The sequence below is a fragment of the Taudactylus pleione genome, unplaced genomic scaffold, assembly GCF_031769625.1.
Source record: "Taudactylus pleione unplaced genomic scaffold, aTauple2 ptg000095l, whole genome shotgun sequence".
NCBI classification, from domain to species: domain Eukaryota; kingdom Metazoa; phylum Chordata; class Amphibia; order Anura; family Myobatrachidae; genus Taudactylus; species Taudactylus pleione.
The window spans coordinates 2021257-2035384 of NW_028284497.1; the positions used below are offsets into that span (position 1 = coordinate 2021257).

Genomic DNA, 14128 nt, shown 5'->3' on the forward strand with positions numbered 1-14128 from the left:
TGCATTGAAAGCTTCTAATGACCAGGATAAAATAAGAAACCACATAATGGCATTCCAGATATGTTGCACCATCAATCAGCGCTATTATACACATGCTCTCACCCACCAGCCTTCCGTGCAGGAATGAAATTACCTCCTTATTCATCAAGTGGGTGGAAACAGTGTAAGGATAAAAAATAAAGTAGACTTTTGTGCTTCTGCGTGACCAAGCTGCAGGGGGGAGACAAGTGGGTCACAAGCTGTTGATTTTCTATTGTATATGGATTTTGCATAGATTTCAAGCACAGGAGAAGAACCAACTGTAACAAACAGGGATGTTACTTCATATAGCTGAGTTGCTGCTGTCAGGACCAGCATGCACTGCACTGCAAGCAAGTTTATCTGCCTGCCAGTAAATTCCACAGAAGCTCTTGCCTGGAAACAATCCACGGACATCAAAGGCAACGCTGGAGTGTTTCACAGTGCAACCCGGGTGTGTGAATAACTAATCCCTACAGAAATTGTAAGGTAAGCATTACATACTGTATACTGTAGAAATATGCAATGTCATGTTATGAATGTGTTGATCACTCTTGTTTTAGGATTTGCTTTATTTATAAACAGATTATTATTTCTTTGCCTTTGGTTTCCAACTGTAGAAATGACTGTCTATAATAACTGCAGCACATAACATAACAGGAATAACATCTGGCAGAAACCATCTTTTTTCTCCTGCTTATTTACTTTAAAATGTCATATTTACTGCACCCTGTAAATTTATATGGTGTAACTGCTAAATCATAAGAATAGTTTTAATATTTGTTTAATTTTATTTTTTTAAGACTGGACAACACATTCATTTGCTTAATTTGTTACTTAGGTTTCTATGTACTAATAGTCGCAGACCAGCCGCGATTATTATCTATCCACAACCCGGGGATATGGTAATTTTTTAAAGAAAATATAGACATTATGTACAAATGGGAACGTGCAGGGACAGGGGATGTCCCTGCAAGTTAAATCCCCAGCAAACTGTAGAAGTCTGTCACAGAAGTGAAAGACTTCTTTGGGGGAAGCTGACACTGCGCATGCACACAGTATCAGCTTCCATTGCTGATTGGGGGCTGCAAGAGTGAACTATGAAGCCTCCATAGGTTTAGTTTACACCATCTGAAGAAGGTGTAAACTACGGGACTAAACTCTGCAAAGCTTAGCTTGTTTAGTTCATAGGGGTCAGATCGTAGTCCACATTGATAATAATTAGCATTTTGCCAGAGATTTCTGTGAAAGCTCCTGCATTGTGCCATTAGATCGGTATGTCATGCCAGCTGTCGGGATGCCTCCTGTCAGAATACCGACAGCGCCATCCCGATGGTTGGTTTCCCGACAGGGGTTGGATAAGTATACTTACCCTCCTGCCTTCCCCCCTAACCCTCCCTCCTTGTAGCCTAACCCTAACCCTCCCCACCCCACACCCTAACCTTCCCCGTTAACAACACTTTTACTACTTATGGCAGTGGTTCCCAAACTGTGCGCCGTGGCACCCTGGGGTGCCTCGGGATACTTGCAGGGGTGCCTCAGGCTGGTGGTCCAGTAACAAGTCAAATTATTTATGGTCAATGTAATGTAAACATGTGGACAAACAAAAGCACACACCTGTCTACCACTATATAACTGAACCTAAAGGTGTGTACACACTATAGCGATATATCTGCAGATGATGGACTTTCATACAAACTGAACGACCATCATCTGCATGTTGCAGTGGATCGGGCCGGCCTGGGGGTGGGTAGGGGGTGTGGCCTAATAGCGGAACTTGTGGTCACGCCCCCTTAAAAAAAACACATTTGCGGTGCAGCGCTGCGCGCTGAGGAGGGCGGCGCCATGTGCCCCTTAGCCCGCCACACAGCCAATGGGGGCACGATCAGCATGAACGCTCCCCCCTTTGGCATAGGAGACTCTCTGGCTGCTGCTTTAGCAGCCTCGGACAGTCTCCCGGTGCAGCCCAGCACACAGCAGTATGTGCTGGGCTGCTGTGACCTAAGAGGGATGGGGAGCAGTGCCGGACCCAGGTAATTAGTACCCGCTCGCGGCTCCCCCCCTTCTCGGCGCCCCTGTGTACGGGCAATCAGCTGAAAAAAATACTGATACACTAGAGCGCCATGATTCAAAAAAGTTTGGGAGCCACTGACTTATGGGTATCTCGGCAGCACAGAGTGTGTAATGGTTAGCATTACTGCCTTACAGTACTGAGGTGGTGGATTCAATTGCCACTACAACCCTAACTGTGTGGAGTCTGCCTATTCTCCCTGTGCCTGCGTATGTGTGTACTACATAAATAACTGGTAATAAATAAATCTCTTGTGTAGAACATACATGACTCCCTTCTGTACTTTGCAGGTGTCCTTTTCCAAATTGTATACTGTAGTATCCCATATAGTTTTCCCACAATTCTTACAAATTCTCCTATCTTGGTATGTTCTGTTTTAATGTGATAAATATTTGAATACTTGAATAAGCTTGAGAAGATATAAGCACCCTGTTTTTTATTTGGTACAGTACTAGTTAGAGCTGGTTTTGTTGATAGTGTATAACTGGTTGAGGTCAATTGCCAATCATTATCCGGGTAGCTTATTAGCTGCCCCGTCAAGGCGGGGCTTAGCACTTGTATATTAAGGCTGGAAGAGGAGTCAACTGCCTCTTTCCATTTTTGAGATCCAGAGTGATAAGTACCCAGTAGCTGTATTGTGCTGTTTATTGCTCTTCAATTATAAAACCTTCATCTCTCTTACTCTCCTTATATTCTGTGCCCTTTCACACAGCTTTTCTCTCTGTCCTTCTATTCTCTTTTCACCCTCTTCCTGCCTCCCTCTTGGTTGGTGAGGGGTGCAGAGAGCGCACCCAGCACCCCCCACCATTTTATTCTGCCGGGTACTAGCGGGGCTGCCCGTCCAGCTTCCCCGGCCGCTCGCTACGCCCAATTAACTCAGGTGGCCATTTTGGACCACGCGGGGCCCCAGCCCCCACCCGCCGCGGTAGCTGTAGTGGCAGGCAGCCCCTCCTTAATCAACCTTCCAGGACCGGCGGGTGCACCGAGTACCCCCACAGCTAATTTGGGACAAGTGGTTAGAGGGGCTGTGTGCCGCACTTCCCCGGCCGCTAGCCATGCCCCCTCGCCTCCGGTGGCCATTTTTGATGCTGAGGAGGTTTTAACCTCCTCACACTCCCCCCTCTCTGTCCTAGGGACTGGAGGTCTGGGGATTGCCACAGCGCCTAGGGCGCAGGCCTACCATAGGAGCCAAGATAGCGGGCCCCCAGGTACAATGCTCCAACCCCCTTTAATCCACTTCACTAGGTTGTTTGCGCAGCAGGATAGAGCAACCCCTTATGGGGGCTCTTGGCCCAGGTTGCTAGCTCCAGTGTCAACCCCCCCACCTGCTGCCACCTACGCAAATGCAGGACAGAAGTTTTTGAATTATGGGCCTGGCCCCGCCCCCACTCCTCTGTTTGGTTTCTCACAATGAGGGACAAGCCTCCACCTCCAGGGATGCGCCCGAGGTTCCGTCGGCATCTGGATCAGGTGAGATGAGTATTGCAGTACCTTCAATTTCTCAGCTATCACACTCTGATGAGTCTTTGGACTCCTCTAGTTCAGGGGAGAGGCCGGGCAAGCTCATGAAATACTTCATGCAGCAGTTGAAGGGTAAGAGCAAGAGTCCCAAAAGAGAAGGTAGTCTAGTGGCCAGCTCGGTTCCAGATGCTTCAGGGGATGTGGTCCATTTCTCTAAGATGGCAATATTAAGGGGGGTTAGGTCCAAAATCAGAGAGCGAATTCGAAAAGGTTGTTATGTCGACATGTTCGCTATCACTCATGACGCTAAGAAGGCGTTAGACACAGCAAAAAAAGGGGCAGTGGCAGCTGAGGAGGCCAGGAGGAGCTATCAGAATTGGCTGACTGGTATTTATGTGTTTGCTGCCTGTTATATTGAGACACGCCCAGCTCAATGTATGAATGTGCTGACGTACTTACATTTATTGCAGGGTATGCAGGTGTCAGTTAGGCATAATGTTTGGAGTCAGTATGATGAACTTTTCAGAAAAAAGCAGGATGGCCATAACATTTTTAGTTTTGGGTTTAAGGATGTGGAGGTGTGGCTGGAAGTTACGCAGCAGGCCCGATCAGTTGTCGAACCTACTGTGGGACATAAACATCCCTTTCTGGCCCGCCCCAGATTTAATACTGGAGGCAAGGGGAAGTGCTACGCATTTAATAATGCCCAGTGTAGCAGAGGGGCTAGTTGCCGCTACCAGCACGTGTGCATGCTTTGTGGGGGAAGTCCCCCAGCAAAAGAAAGCAATCGCCCCAGGGGTTCCATAGCAGGAAAAGGGGATCAGCGTACAGGTACTAAATAAAGCTGAGTCTCCAATTAGGATGGAGATATTAGAGTGCTGGTTGAGGCGTTATCCTCTTAAGGAGGAAGTGGCCTTCCTATTACAAGGTTTTAAGGAGGGTTTTAGGTTGGTTCGTACAGTTATAGCTGTAGCTAAAAGGAATCTTAAGTCAGCTAGGGATTTTCCAGAGGTTGTGGCGGAAAAAATTAGGTGGAGCTGAGTTTGGGGTTTATGCGTGACCCTTTTGCCTCACCGCCTGTGGAAAATCTTTGCATTTCCCCACAGGGCGTGATACCAAGAAAGGAACAAGGAAAGTTCAGGTTAATACAACACCTGTCTTATCCGGAAGGAGGGTCAGTTAATGACACTTTAGATCCGGTCGATTGTAGTGTCACATACCAGTCATTTGAGGATGCACTTGGTATCGTGTGGGATTTTGGAAAAGGGGCATTGTTGGCAAAGATCAATGTTGAATCGGCTTTCAGGTTGCTCCCTTTGCATCCCGAATCATTCAAGTACATGGGTTTTTGGATAGGTGATTCAATTTACATAGATAAGTGTCTACCTATGGGCTGTTCTATTTCTTGTTCCTTTTTTGAGTATTTTAGCACCTTTTTACAGTGGTGTCTTCAAGCAGGCACTAGCCATTCAGGCATCACTCATTATCTTGACGATTTTCTTTTAGTAGGGCCGGCCAATAGCGCAGTCTGTAGTGACCTGCTTTTTTCGGTCAAGGCGCTTTTTAGTTCAATGGGGATTCCCATTGCGTACAAAATAATGGAAAGACCTGTAACTAGTTTGTCTTACCTGGGTATTGAAATCGACTTTGATTTGGGTTTATGTAGGCTCCCCTGTGAAAAGGTGCAGAAGATTAGCGAGTTGTTATTGCAATTTACATCCGTTAAGAGAATAACTTTTAAGCAACTGCAGTCATTCCCATTGGTAGGGTATTTTGTTACAGGCTGGAGCGTGCCTCCTCAGGCGTCAAGAAAGCTTACCATATGGTCCGCCTTTCGGCGGACATGAAGGAAGATTTTAAGGTCTGGTTAAGATTCCTACGGGAGTTTAATGGGGTTCGCATTTGGCTCGCTTCGTCTGTAGCCAATTACGAACTTCAGTTGTTCACAGACGCATCAGGGGCATTAGGTTTTGGAGCATTTTTTGGCGGTGAATGGAGCGCTGAGGCTTGGCCCGATTCGTGGCATTTGGAGGGTTTGACACGTAATTTACTCCTGTTGGAGCTATTTCCAATTGTGGTAGCAATGGAGCTCTGGGCTTCAAGGTTTAGAAATCGGAAAATCATATTTTGGTGCAATAAGTTGGGGGTGGTCTAAGCCATTAACAATAAGAGGTCGGTCTGCCCCCAAGTGCTGTCACTGCTTAGGCATTTAGTTTTTGTCTGTCTGTTGAAAAATATTGATTTTACGGCCAGGCACGTTCCTGGTGTGGAGAATGAGATAGCTGATGCCTTGTCTCAGTTCCAAGAGTTCTGAAGAGTACGGCACCCATTCGTTTAGGTTTGGGGCGGCACCTTGCGCTGCAGCATCAGGTTCTTCCGCAGAGGCAATCAAACACTTAGGTAGATGGAAGTCTTCAGCTTACAAGGTTTATATAAGGGGCTATATGTTACAGAAGTAGTGGCGCCCCTGGCGAGTTTGTTATTCACCTCCTTGAAGAAGGCGCCTGTGCCGAAACGCGTTGGTGACCCTCACATCTAACCCGACACCGATCCAGGCTGACCTCCACTAAAGATCCCCATCCCCACCAGGGACCACCAGTGCAGAAAGCTCTCAGCCCACCTGCCTGCTGGTCCGCACCGCTCACACCTCCAGTGACTGGCTCCACCCCGGACCAGCCCCTCTCCCCCCCTGCTCCCAGGCGTGCTCAGCAACTCACTCCTGGCAAGGGGTGTCTCCACCGTCAATCCCCATTTCCACAAGGGACCGTCAGTGATAAGAGCATCCCGCACATCCGGCCGCAAGTCCACCCAGCCAACATCGCCAGTGACCAGCTCCATCCAGGTCACACTTTCCACATCCCCCCTCCTCCCTGGCTTTTTTTGAATCAGTATCCCAGGCAGACCACCCCCCAGGGGTGGTCCCAGCACACACGCTGCAACCCAGCCTCCCAGCAGCTCACTCATCCACACCTCTGGCTCCGCACCACCAGCGGCACGACCAAGAGCCAATTTCAGCTTGCATACTCCGGTCGCTGACCTCCGCAGACCAATCAGAACAGCCGTGCACTTGCAGCACACCAGCAACACGCTGATCCAGCTCACCAACAAACCTGCATCTTCCAACCCATCTGCAACGGCCGCAACGTCGACCTACATCACCATAACAAAAAAAATACCGGTAGGTAAGTACTGTCAAGACTCACACCAACACGTGGGATGCCGCACAGGTGTTCCAACCCACTCTGCAAATCCCCCCACCCCCCCGAAACTTCCTAGACTGTCGACCATAGGTCCAGCAGGGGTGACGTGCAAGATCACTGAACCGCACGGGAAGGAGCCCCCTAAAAGGGTCCACCTACCTCCCCAGTCTCATCACTGAACCCCACCCACCTGCCCGGGATCTTAACAGAACAGCATTGTGACTACTCAATAAAAGATTTTGCCCAAAATTACTGTCTCGCTGGCCTCATTTTGATCCTATTCCATTCCCCTTTTCACATTACTCCAAACTACACTCCATACCCAATCACACCCTCCTCACTCCCAAAACATCACCACCACCAGAAGAAATATTCTAATTAACACCACTAACAAACACACACAAGTCATCACCATCACCATTACTAGCAGGAAGAGCGCACCTTACCTCCCCTACCTCCATACGTTTTCAGTGCGGAAAAGGTACTCCCACACAAAGGTGCAGCACCCCGAAACCACAACACACCACCCCCTGGTCAACGAGAGCGCAGTTCTACCGCCCATCTTCATTGTTATTTAGGAAACCCAGTGCCTTATGCTACCTGCCACTAGGGGGGATTGGAGTTCTTTTCACCTTTGCTTGCACAGAAAGAGGTTTGGTGTTGTCCATCTGGGTAACCTAAACAACTCAGTTTTCCCCCTCCCTGTTTTTTCGTTCCAGGTTCAAGTTTTTGTTTAATATTGTTATTACAAATTTACTAATGTTATGTTATACAGTTTTTTCACATCACAGGTGTTTTGAAGAAAGATTGCCGGGTGTGGATTGTTGGGCATTTTTTTGTTTACTGGGCAAGCAGGCATAATTGGGCCAGCTTAGCCCCTTTTAAGGTCTGTTGGATTGGGTTAAGAGGTTTTAGGTGGAGTGGCCTTTTGGACCTTCTATGGCAGTCTGAGAGCAAGTCTGGTCATGCACTTGGGTGATAATGACCTTGGCACATGTAAAGGAGTGGAGCTGACCATCGCCATTAAGCGAGATTTGAAATTGGTAGCAGAGCGCTGGCCACAGGTTAAACTTTGTTGGTCTGAGATGATTCCAAGGAGGCTCTGGCGTGGTACACAGTGTCTAGGTTTGTGGTTGGCTTAGGCGGGCGTGCTATCAAGCTCCCTCGTCTTCGATATGAGGAGGCGCATTTATATAGGCCGGTCCGGATGAAGTGCACCGCACTGAGGAAGGTTTAGGGTTTTTTATCTCGGATATCCTGGCCTCATTGGAATAGTTAGTAAGAGATTGTTTTTTTTTTTGGTGGCATTACGTGGCCATCTTTTTGTCCATGTTGTTGGCAGAAAGCAGTGCTCCTCATCGGCAGAATTTAGTGCAGCAGAGCTTGGCTAGCATCCCCCCTTTAAGAAAGGCAAGTCGGTTGCTACTTTAGGGGAGAACCAGGTCTTCATCCTAGGGAGGGGCCAGCACTATGCTAGTTAAGGGGAGGTGGTACTACCCAGGATAGCTTGCGCATGGGGGGGAAACTCAACCCCATTTTGGTAAAGCGCGAGCTGTAGACCGAGGTAGCACTGCTTTTTCGCCACCAGGACTAATTAACAATTCTAATTTGATAGAAATAAATTTGGCTGTGACCTCTTTAACCAATACTATACAGTTGTCTGTGTCTTATTTATTAGTTAAGTTAAAGCTTAAGAGTGTTGTTTAAAATAATAAAACTATGGGTGACTTATCTGATCTCTCTCTGTAGTCCTTAATCCCTGAATACTTATTGAACAAACATTTATCTTTGAATCATTCTATTTCTATGAATTCTCCTGTGTTAATCCTATCATGGTTACAGGTAAGGTAAGAACACAGGCCCTGTGTTGGAGCGGCCTCCTAGCCATTCGCATAGCTGTGGGTGACCAGAGCCAAAAGCACTCCCACTGACATCACTAGTGATGTCAGTGGGGCCGGCCCCAGATGGTAGGCGTTCCCATGGGAACGCCTCCGTCTGGGCAGCCACGCCCCCGGCACGCCCATCAAAGGGGGCGTGTTGTCAATCACCATCGACAGCACGCCCCCTTTGGTCCGAGACCCATAACGACGGCTTGGCCGTCGTTATTTGGGTCTCGCGCATACACACGACGGAGCCGCCTCCGTCATGCGCATGCACACTTGGGCAACATCGACCCGCTTGCGAGCGCTCAGCGCTCGCGAGCGGGTCTGAATCAGGCCCGCAGTCAGTGGAATTTTACCTATTATACCAAGTACATCACCTCAAACTTTCAAGTTACACTCCATTCTCTTGTCACAAAAAACAATAAAGTCAAGTATTGCTGCCATGCACATTGCTTATGCACATAAGGAAAACATTTAAAAAATTCTGACTCAGGCCCTGATTCAGAGCCGGACGCTCTGACAGAGTGCTCGCTCTGAATCAGGGCTGGGCTATTTTTTTTTAGAACGGCCTCCTGGCTGCTCGCATAGCTGCGGGTGACCACCCACGGCTATAGCGAGCGGCCAGGAAGATGGTCGCGATGGTCAAGACCATTGGGCTTGCGATGAGACCCTTGTGGTAGGGTCTTGTTGCTGCAAGCCCCAGAGAGATATCGGCTCTAACATAGCCGAAATCTCTCCCAATTACATCACTCGTGATGTCAGTGGGGCCGCCCCCAAATGGAGGCATTCACATGGGAATGCCTCCATTTGGGCAGCCACTCCCCCGGCCCACCCACCAAAGGGGGCGTGCTGTCACTCAACATCGACAGCACACCCCCTTTGGTACGAGACCCGGAGCTATCCAGGTCTCGCACATGCGCACGATGGAGCCGGCTCCATAGTGCGCATGCGCACTGGCCCACCATCGACCCGGTTGCGAGCGCACATCGCTTGCAACCGGGTCAGAATCAGGCCCTCAGTTCTTCCAGTTTTATCCTTGTCCTTTTCTTCATTAGTGACCAAATATTTACAGCTTGGTTTTAGGCCTTTCTGTGAAGAGAATAGGTTTGTCTATCAAATCAATGTCTTTAATTGAGTCTTAGAGGTAAATTGACTAAGAATTGTGTTTGGGCGAGATTGCAATCTCATGCGAGTTTTGGCTGCTTTTCCGACCCGCAAATTTACCAAGGGCAAACGTGTGAACTTGCAGGAAACAGACATCAAAACTCACTTGAGTTTCCAAAACACGTCCAAATACACCATCGGCCAAACTCACAAGCACTTGCCATACGAAACCATACTACACGCAAATTTACCAAGAATTGAGTTTTGGAACTCGCATGAGAGATTACCAAACTCTCAACAAAATAGACTTTTCAAATAGACGACCTCCTGAGGTGAGTTTTTGCGTGAGTTTGGATGTGATCACAGGTGTTTTAAGTTGCAATTAGTGGGAAAACAATACTGATGCTATTTAAAGGTGCTAAATCAGCTGCATTGATTTGTGTGAAGCAAAAATGGCAATATATACTACCATTGGTATTCATTGCATGTGGCTGGGATTTCAGAGGCTCTACCACCAGGCTGGAAGGACCCAGGAGCAAGTAACTAAGCAGAAAATGAGGTAATGCAGATATCACAAAGGCTGCTCAGGCCACATTTTTTGGGATGTGTTTGAACCTGAACGAATTGGCCGATGACAAAGTCAAACAGATGTTCCCAATGAACTGTAACAACATATTCCATTTGCATGACCTAGTCAAACTGGACCTAGACACTGACACTGCACGTTCCCACTCTGTCTCAGGCCTGCATAAGCTTTTGGCTGTGTTTCACTTTCTGGCTACTAGTAATTTTCAGTCTGTGACCAGTAGAGTTCTCGTGATATCCCAGTCAACATTCTCCCGGTACATACAGTAACTCTGGTAATGGTGGCATTTCAGCCACTGATGGATACCTGCATCTGCTTCCCTAGCCAGGAGTCACAGTGGCATGCAGTCAGGGTAGATTGTTTTTAGCATTGTGGACATGCCTAATGTCCTGAGTGATATGGCGTGTCAATATGCTGGCAGCCTTTTCATCCAAACAGCCTGTGGTGGGATTTCATGACCTCCTGCACAATGACCATGTACTCTTCCACAGAAAAATTCACATTGCTCCCCATCTTGGTCTTGTCCCTCTGCCTAGGTGCCTCATCACTGCTGCCTGTACTGCTCTGTAGGGCCTCTTGAGATGCAACCTCCTCCACCTCACTCTACCCCTGCCTCTCCTCTGCCCTGGACATATTCCTAACCACCTCCCTATACAAACACAAAACACACAGACAAAAAAAGACAAACTAACACAAACCTCCTCTTCTACCACCCACACACATGCCACCCACACAGCAAACTCTGATAGGACAAAAGAAAAAAACAATGAAGAAAGACAGAAAAATGAGACAGATATATGACAAGACAATAAATAAGCACAAAACAATTTCCAAATACCAAGCAACAATCTATTCCCATAGCCAAAAACTCTCCTACACCACTAAACACACTCCTCACTTTCCCTCTGTATCCTCCAACCAACAAAACCTTCAAAGGTTGGGCTGTTTGTGGTGTTTTTATATGCTTAGGCAGTGTGTACATGATGTGACTACTTCAATCAGAATATGTTTCTTGGATGATGCATGCATTCTCCTGTGTGTTTTATAAACACATTCATTCTCCTGTGTGTTTTATAAACACATCATTCTCACACGTGTTTTATAAACACATCCGTTCTCACATGTGTTTTGCCTAAAACTCGCATGACAAAAGACATTTGCATTCACCATCGAAAAACACAAGTTTGCAAAACTCAATTCTTGGTAAATTTGCAAGTTTGGTCTGGGAAAACTCACACCTGTTTGTGGGAACCTATTCAAGTTTAATCTTGCCCAAACACTAGTCTGTCATGCAACTTCTTGCAGTATGAAGCTTGCATGCAGTTGCTTTTCTCTGCGACTTTTGAGAGATACTGTAGGTGTAAGTTGTCAGTAACACCTGTCTTTGTCTTGTCCATCGATCTACAAGGCAATTAAAGAGTTCCTTATGATGGCATAGTTTCCAGGTGGGACTGTGTAACATGTTGCATAGTATTTGAATAGTCTTCCTTGTTTAGCTATGTAAGTCCTTTAAATGCTGAGAAATCTTTTAAGACTTAGGGCATGATTCAGAGGCGCTCGCTGTTTGTGAGCGCTCGCTCTGAATTATGGCGGTTTTATTTTGTTTCGGCCTCCAGCCTGCTCACAAAGCTGTGGTTGACCCACAGCTAGTGCGAGCAGCCTGGCGATGGTTGCGATTATTGCAACCATCGGGCTTGCGTCGAGACCCTGCGGGAGGGTCTCAGCTCCCGCAAGCCCGAGTGGACTTCCTGCTCTAATCGTGATGTCCTGTCCATCCCCCCTCCCCGCCTACAAAACGGGGTGAGCTGTCACTCACCATCGACAGCCGCCCCGTCTTGTAGTGGGCCCCGGAGCAACAAAGCTGCCGATCGCTCGCTGGGGCTCGCGCATGCGCACGCCAGAGGCGGCGCATGCGCAGTGGGAGAACATCGACCCGCTTGTGAGCTCTGTGCGCTCATGAGCGGGTCTGAATCAGGCCCATAGTCCATTGTCAAATCATGAAAAGTCTATAGATGAGCTTACAATTACATTTAGCAGTCTTCTTTATGAAAAAAATTAAGGAGAGTTGAAAAGTGACATAAAAACTATATAAAACCATTAGCAGTGAATCTAGTCAATTCTTGGCTGTGAAAAAACCTTACAAAACTTGCTTCTAATTGCTTTCTAAAATTTCTCCTTGAAATTAAGTATCAGCCCTTTCCTTATGAAATAATTCCCAATATCACTTCCTATCATCTGTGAGGTACCATATCTAAAAATCTTAATAATTTTTTCTCTGCTACAAATACTAATATCTCTGAAGCTTCTAAATAAATCATTAAATAAATCTTGTTAGACCATTTTATAAAGCTCTTACCTTTGGCATTTGTATGAAGTAAACTTAAAGTGGGTACGGAATCGGTATGAAATACCACCGGCCGCATGACAGGCAGTACGATTCCCGGCAGCGCCTGGCCGACCAAAGCAGAGTTCTCGGCAGCGGAAGCCCGACAGCACTGGAAATCCTGATCGTCGATAGGTAAGTATTGACTAACCTAACCCCCTAACCCTCCTTAGGGGTGCCTAACCCTAGCCTCCCCCCCCAAGTGCCTAACCCTAATCCCCCCTCTAAGTGCCTAACCCTAACCCCCCACTTCCCCATTGCCTAAAGCAAAGTCAACCGGGGGGTGCCTTCGATCGGGATGGCAGGCGTCGGTCTCCCGGCGTCGGGGAAATGTCAGGCTTCTACATCTAGACGCTCGGTATTACACCCTCGCTGGGATATGACAGTCGTGAAGCCGGCTGCCTGTATTAAGGCAGCCGGCTTCCCGATTGTATACCGTGGGTACACACCTAAGATATATCTGCAGATCGAGTGATCTGCAGATATATCTTTAGATGATGTTCTTTCATACACACTGAACGGCCATCATCTATCCAGCAGCCGCGGGTCCCACTGGCAGGGAGGCGGGGCGGGCCACCCCTCCCCGCGGCTGCCACTGTGTGTACAGGCGGTCTGCAGACCACCCGTACACACATTTATAAATAAGCTTTGCATAAAATTATGCAATTGTGTTTATAGCAGTACCTTTTACATAAGTAAGCAAATATAAATGCTTAGATTTTTATACTCCTGAGTTGTACTGTTACAAAAAAACAAAAATAGAATAGTCATTAATTCTTTGTCCATCAATGTTTATGTGGTTTATAGCCATCAAGACAAACAGAAAATCCTTAAATAAATGTCGTTAGAAGTATTGCATCATGCTGAATTCAGTAAAAATGTGTTAAATATAGGATCTGCTGTTAATATCATTGCAATGAAAAAAAAATCAATTAAATTTTTACTAATTGTGTAACGCTTATGAGTATGTTTAGATTAATTTCTTCATTAAAGAAAATCGATATTGGGTTGATCAGGCCCATCATGCCTATTCAAATGAAATGTCAAAGTAAGCCTTGACTGTCTTGTAGCCAAGGCTTAATTGACTCTGGTGCTTTTATGGGCGGGGCCATAGACGCACTCGCTGTTGGAGTGGCTGTTGTGTTTGGTGTGCTCCATCCTGAAGTTCTGATTTGTCCACTACAATAGTTTAGGTGTGAAAGAAATGTATTTTATTTAAAATTATACAGTATCTAATATATACTATAAATATGTCTTGGAACTCAGGTCCTATAACAGACAATGATGAATTTATTAAAACAAAATAAAATATTTTTAACTAGGCTGTTGGCACTAAAAAGTCATATAATAAATGCAAACACTTAAAAATGTGAATCAATTAAAAGTAAAAAGAATACATAAAATAATAAAACCAGAATGAGT

At 46.7% G+C, this 14128-nt stretch overlaps 1 protein-coding gene across 1 annotated transcript in view; it reads left to right on the forward strand.

Moving 5' to 3' along the window:
* Positions 1 to 304: 304 nt before the first annotated feature.
* PLA2G4C (phospholipase A2 group IVC) overlaps positions 305 to 14128 on the forward strand; it is a 69046-nt gene continuing 55222 nt past the window's right edge. The window contains exon 1 of the mRNA XM_088469893.1: positions 305 to 507. The gene's annotated coding sequence lies outside the window, so the exon portion shown is untranslated. The remainder of the gene's footprint in view (positions 508 to 14128) is intronic.